The following is a 7,799-nucleotide window of genomic DNA, read 5'->3' as shown; positions in this document are numbered from 1 at the left end:
ATACTGAAATAGACTACAAAATTAGTAGACTGCAAGCTCGTGTTTGGGCAGTTCCTATAAATAACAATTTTGTACTAAAGTAGGACATAACAAAAAATTCAATAACATTATAAAATTCAATACAGTAATTACAAAACAGGAATTCAAAAAATGAGAGAAACAGAATATAGCTTAGAATTAACAAATATATCGATAATAAGAAAATGGGAAAAGAAAAAAGGATCATGAATTTTATTCTGAAATATATCAAAATTAAATTACCCAGGTCTGATTGTATTTTAAATATGGAGTTACAAGAGGACAGCTTCAAATACTTGGAGTGTACAATAACATATTAAACTGCTACAGGAAGTCAAAAAGGATACCAATGCGGACCTCTGGAAAAGGAACTGAGGAGAATACTAGTGAAGTGCTTTGTGTGGAGTGACATTGTATGGGGCAGAAACATGGGCATTACGACGAAGTGAAGAGAAACGACTAGAAGCATTTGAAATGTAGAGATAGAAAAGAATGGAACCTGTGAAATGGATAGACAGAATAAGAAATAAGGCTGTGCTAGAAAGAGTGGGTGAAGAAAGAATAATGCAGAAACTGATCAGGAAGATGTAAAGGAATTGATTGGGTCACTGGCTGAGAAGAAACTGCCTACTGAAGGATGCACTGAAAGGAATTGTGAATGGGAGAAGAGTTCGGGGCAGAAGAAGATATCAGATGATAGAAGACATTAAGATATTTATGTATTTACTAGCCGTACCCGTGCACTCCGCTGCATCCGTTAGAAATAAATATAAAGTAATTACATAATTAAAATTGGACATTTGATCCAGGGAACATTCGTGTTTGATAGAAGGATAAATCGTTTAAAACGTTACTTAATTTAAATTGTATTTAAATTATTAAAATGGGGTCATTTTCGTCCAGAGACACTCATTTGGTGCAATGACAATTCCTTTAACCTGCTTCTTAATTTTTATTACATGCAACCATAGTTTAATGAACATTGACATCATTTAGATTTAATGTGTATATTTTATTTTACTTGTTATAGGTTTCCATTGGATTATGGTAATAACTTAATTTTAACCCTTGTTTTCTACGTATTCAGTAAATGACGCTTGGCCGACTATGGTTGTGAACCCTTCAAATAACTTAAATTATATTATATTATATTATATTATATTATATTATATTATATTATATTATATTATATTATATTATATTATATTATATTATATTATATTATATTATATTATATTATATTATATCAGAAGTTACTGTAATAACATTATAGCATTATGTCCATCTAGAGAAACTAAACTTTCCAATGGTGAAATAATAATTAATTATACAAATCGGTTAATTTAGCTTCCGATATTACTTCATACAAACACAGATACCTTCTCTGTAGGCTATCTTTCATAGCTTTCGATTGTTGCTGTCCAAGGCCCCTTATAGACGAAGTAATTTGTTTTTTAATTCATTACACGGCCTTAGATGGCAGTTATTTTAATTTTAAAACTCATTTATTTCATTAAATATCAGTCCTATCAAAATTTTTGAAGGGACAAAACTTATCGCAAATTATTTTTAAAGAAACTTTGGTATGTAACATTTTTCACAAAAATCAATAATAAGCGAGATATTTTGATTTATTTAATTCAGGCCCCATTATAACTCCCCTTTTAAATAATGCATTTTGAATGCCATATAGCCTAAAATCTAAGTTACAACGAACTTAATTTATATTCCAATTTTCATATAAATCGGTTCAGCCATTATCGCGTGAAAAGGTAACAAACATACAGACAGACATACAAACATAAATTTCAAAAAAGCGATTTTCGGCTTCAGGGTGGTTAATTATATATGTTAGGACCAATTATTTTTGGAAAATCGAAAATTACCAGAAAAATTTCGGCTACAGATTTATTATTAGTATAGATTTATTTATTTATTTATTTATTTATTTATTTATTTATTTATTTATTTATTTATTTATTTATTTATTTATTTATTTATTTATTTATTTATTTATTTATTTATTTATTTATTTATTTATTTATTTATTTATTTATTTATTCATTTATTTATTTATTTATGTATTTATTTATTTATTTATTTATTCATTCATTCATTCATTTATTTATTTATTCATTTATTCATTTATTCATTTATTCATTTATTCATTTATTCATTCATTCATTCATTCATTTATTTATTTATTTATTTATTTATTTATTCATTTATTCATTTATTCATTTATTTATTTATTCATTCATTCATTCATTCATTATGCTGTGATGCCAATAAACTTAGCATCAACTCTAGTAAGACTAATTTTCTTTTAACAGAAATATTACTGACTTGTCTTCCTCAGTTAAATTCCTAGGCATTCTGGGCTGTAGTACACACACAGAATATCTTGTTAATAAAATTAATGAAGGAATTTCCATGTTACAAATCCTTAGACAAACATTATGTTACAATTCTTTACTTACAGTTTATTATGCCCACATTTACAGTCGCTTAGTTATGGGACGCTTTTGTGGGGCAACCCTACTTCGGTTTCTAAGTTGTTTATCCTTCAAAAGAGAGCAGTGAGAATTATTTGTGGTCTCTCTTCTAGAACTCATTGTAAACCACTTTTTGTACAACTAGGAATACTTACGTTGCCGTCAATGTTTATTCTCGATTGCCTTCTGTATGTTAAGCGTAATGTGCATAATCTTCCTACTTGTTCATCCATTCATAATTATTCTACCCGTTCCAGACTTGACATATATCTCACCAAGTACAAATATAGTACTGCAAGCAATAGTTTTGTTTCCATATCTTATAAACTTTATAATTCTTTACCATTGCATATAAGAAACACGTCATATTTTACTTTCAGAAGGATGGTGAGAAGGACTTTGATGGCAAGTCCAATCTACAGTGTCAATGATTTTAGCAATATTACGTTTTAGATATTATTTGTTTTACTTACTTACTTACTGGCTTTTAAGGAACCCGGAGGTTCATTGCCGCCCTCACATAAGCCCGCCATTGGTCCCTATCCTGAGCAAGATTAATCCAGTCTCTATCATCATATCTCACCTCCCTCAAATCCATTTTAATATTATCTTCCCATCTACGTCTCGGCCTCCCTAAAGGTCTTTTCCCTCCGGTCTCCCAACTAACACTCTATATGCATTTCTGGATTCGCCCATACGTGCTACATGCCCTGCCCATCTCAAACGTCTGGATTTAATGTTCCTAATTATGTCAGGTGAAGAATACAATGCGTGCAGTTCTGTGTTGTGTAACTTTCTCCATTCTCCTGTAACTTCATCCCTCTTAGCCACAAATATTTTCCTAAGCACCTTATTCTCAAACACCCTTAACCTATGTTCCTCTCTCAAAGTGAGGGTCCAAGCTTCACAACCATAAAGAACAACCGGTAATATAACTGTTTTATAAATTCTAACTTTCAGATTTTTTGACAGCAGACTGGATGATAAAAGCTTCTCAACCGAATAATAACAGGCATTTCCTATATTTATTCTGTGTTTAATTTCTTTTTAACCTCATGTAATTGACAAATCTGTACATTTTAACCTGATTTTATGCTATTTCTTTTAAAACTTTTAACCTGTTTTTGTGATTATCTGGTGATTGTATGTTTACTTCTTTTTTATTCTTACATTTATTCATATTGTGGTAGCCATATATTATATATATCTGCTCTGACGTTATCTATAGCTGTAAATCGCTGGATGACATTAAATTCATCTATTTATTTATTTATTTATTTATTTATTTATTTATTTATTTATTTAATAGGGCAAAGCCCCAATTACAATAGACAGTACAGATATTCGTTTAAAAAAAACATATATATGGATCATATGAGAAGACAGGGGAAGGCAGATACACGATGATAATCTCGTCTTTGCAAAGATTTTATCTTAACTTTTATGTCAGTTCCTAGCCTAAAGGCTATTTCTCTCACTTCGTCCACACTGCCCCACTTACAAGGACTTGAGTGAACTGTACAGAAGTAAAAGTCGTAAAGACCGTCAGTTAGTGTCCGTCTCAAAAACTACGCACCTATACTGTACAGTAATTGCGTGAGGTCAGGGAACGGGGAGCAGCGATCAGAAGAACTTTGGTCAGAAATCAAGAACAGCAAAGTGTAATGGTTAAAGAATGGAGAAAACGAGTCGAAACTTTTCGAAGAAATTGAATTCATCGTCAGTATTTTCGAGGATTGAACTCCTGGTCATGTGAAGCGTTGTCTCTGGTAAAGAGATCAATGTCCATTTCCCTGTCAGGGATAGAGATGGGTAAAAAAAGCGGGAACAGTTTATTTGAAACTCTTTCGCAATTGAAACTGTTACGATATGAAACAGTTTCGCGATATAGCCTGTTCCAACTGTTCCAAAGAGTGTTACACTGCTCCAGTGATAACTTCAACATTCCACATGGTTCCAACAGATAAACAGTTCAGTTTCTAAACAGTTTTCCTCTTCTTTGTTCGTCAGCAAAGGTCACGTGTAGCGCTATCATTAACCTCCAATCGAAAGTAGATATAATATCCATGTTCCACACGGTCTTCGTGCAACAGTAGCCTATGTACGATCGCGCAATTTAATTGTACGAATCAAATTCCCTAATAAATCTCCTAATTATTAGCTGTCCATTGATGGAGAATATGTTCATGGTGCCCTGACATAGTGGTAATTATTAATATACCGCGAAAAATATCATCAGCTAATGTCATCGTTATTAAATTATCCTAGGGTTATATGCGTTATTTTTACTAAAATGGATTTATTTTGAATTGTAGTTATTTACTGTACCCTTAACAGTAACCTACGAAAACTATCTTTCGTTGTCATAATACACTGAACAGCTGAATTAAAGACGATTCAAGGACTTTAACATGTTTCCAGAAGCAGATGAGAGGTTGGAACAGTTGGAACACTTGGAATAGTTGGCACTGATGTTGTAAACATATTCTTATGAAACTGTTATTTTGGAACAGTTTCGTTCATGAAACAGTTACAATCGAAACTGTTTCTTAAAAAGAACAGTTTATCCCGTCTCTAGTCACGGATGGAACCCGCATTCTCTGCATTGGTCTTGTTTCTCAGCCGTCGCGTTGGCGGCAGCTCGCCGAAGGTTTTGTTATCGACACCGGAAACCAGCACTCAACATGTCGCAGTTGAGTCTTCGTGTGCATACATTACGAGGCGAGATAAAGCCGCAGTGATAATATTCAAAACATTCTGCTTTCCTTTGTATCGAAGGACACCTTGACCTCAGCACGTATAAAGACTCTCAGCCCAGAACAGAGGAAGTTGCTCAGAACTATCATTCTACAACAAGGGTTACTAAACTTCTTGAAACCCCTACACTTATCATATTTTTCGTACGACACCCTTATACCCAAAATTAAAAAAAAAATGCCCAAATTCGATTGGGTGATGTATATTTTAAAAGAAAATGTTTATTTGAAGAGTACAGGAGAAAAACAATCAATCATAATTCTCATAAGGATGATATCTAATTCAGTATAAGTGTTGCTGCTAATTTGAGTGATTTTTATAAAAACGGTAAAGACAAGAATTATATCAACACGGATTAGGTCATCCTTTCCTATTTCTTCAGTAATAGTCTATACTGAATTAGAAAATGACATTGCTCTTAAATGGCCAAGAAAAAAGGAGCATTTTCTGCAGATCTCTGAAAAGAAAACTAAGGAAGAGACTAGTGAAGTGCTTTGTATGGACTGTGGCATTGTATGGGCAGAAACATGGACATTACGACGAAGTGAAAAGCGAGTAGAAGCATTTGAAATGTGGATAAGGCAAACTCGGCTAATTTCGCAGTATTAATGTTTTCTATCTATAGTTATGAATAAACACAATATAATATTTGTTACTCAGTCAAATGACAAATCAATGTAAAATAATGACTTATATTATATGGTCATTAAGTTTTATATACATGAATTACAAATTGCAAACGTTTTCGCCCATTCAGGCATCTTCAGGCACAATTATACAATATCTCAATTTATCAAACTGTGTAGCCATTACATTGGTGGTAGATAAACTGTTTAAGATTAATGATGTACAAAACATCTCCATAATTAAAATGTAATATTATAAGTCATAAAATTAAAATAATGTTAAAACCACATAGTGTTATAATTAAACTTCATAATATTCTGTGGAACTCTTGTTCAGTAGAGTCCAATGAGTGATGAATTATGTCTGAAATATATAAATAAATACGAAATAGAAATAGGAATTATCAAATGTAAAAGTGTAATTGGATTGGATAATCGAAAGAACTCACGTACACTTTTACATTTGATAATTCCTATTAATATTTCGTATTTATTTATATATTTCAGACATAATTCATCTCTCATTGGACTCTACTGAACAAGAGTTCCACAGAATATTATGAAGTTTAATTACAACACTACGTGGTTTTTAACATTATTTTAATTTATGACTTGTAATATTACATTTTAATTATGGAGATGTTTTGTACATCATTAATCTTAAACAGTTTATCTACCACCAATGTAATAGCTACATAGTTTGATATTGAGATATTGTATAATTGTGCCTGAAGATGCCTGAATGGGCGAAAACGTTTGCAATTTGTAGCTCATGTATATAAAACTTAATGACCATATAATATAAGTCATTATTTTACATTGATCTGTCATTTGACTGAGTAACAAATATTATATTGTGTTTATCTATATTAAATGACAATCTGAATATTTCCATCATGCTTTCTAAGTTATAGTTATGAAGTTAAATTTCCTCCATGCAGCAGTTAATTATTAGACATAATTATTGTATTAGTTGGTATAAAACTTTTATTTTTAAGTGTATCCCAACAGGGAAAATAGCTCCATCTAAAACATGTGATCATATGTGTGCGTTTCAGGAACTCGTGTAGCTTCGCAGTACTGATCGGGAAATTTCGCACTAATACTTGTGCAATTTTCAAGAATACTCTTTTTAGCTGAAAACATGTTTTAATGTAATAATAATAATAATAATAATAATAATAATAATAATAATAATAATAATAATAATGATTTATTTAACCTGGCAGAGTTAAGGCCATATGGCCTTCTCTAACACTCAACCAGGAGTAAAAACTGCGTTACAGAAACACTACAAATTTACAAAGTACACACAAAACTGAATAAGATAATAATAATAAAATGTAAACAACAAGTAAGAAGAAATCAGACATAATATATAACATAGAGAGCGAAAGAAAAAAGCATAATAAAATGTGAACAGCAGGTCAAAAATAAATGAGGCCTACAAAGTATAAAAAATAAGACTGTTATTGATAATAATAATAATAATAATAATAATAATAATAATAATAATAATAATAATAAATAATAATAATAAAATAATAATAACAGGCCTAATAATAATAATACTAATAGTAGTGTAGTGCAGTACAAAGCATACAATGAATACAATATTTTTAAGTGCACATAGTAAGGAAAATTATGATTATATATAGCTCAACTTATCACATTATTGATATACTATTATCGGAAAATATGAAAACAAAAATATAAAATAAGTTAAATATCACTAGAACATAAAAAAATGTGAATACGTGGAAACATGCAATACAACACTTGTCATAATAGTAAGTTAGTTTGGCAACTCGTCATAAGATAATTTTCTAACTTGGATTTGAAAGATTTCAATGTTCGGCAGCCGTTGACTTCAGGCGGCAGAGAGTTCCAGTGACGAGAGGTA

Source organism: Periplaneta americana, chromosome 15, assembly GCF_040183065.1.
Source record: "Periplaneta americana isolate PAMFEO1 chromosome 15, P.americana_PAMFEO1_priV1, whole genome shotgun sequence".
Classification (NCBI taxonomy): Eukaryota; Metazoa; Arthropoda; class Insecta; order Blattodea; family Blattidae; genus Periplaneta; species Periplaneta americana.
This window is presented reverse-complemented; position numbering follows the sequence as displayed.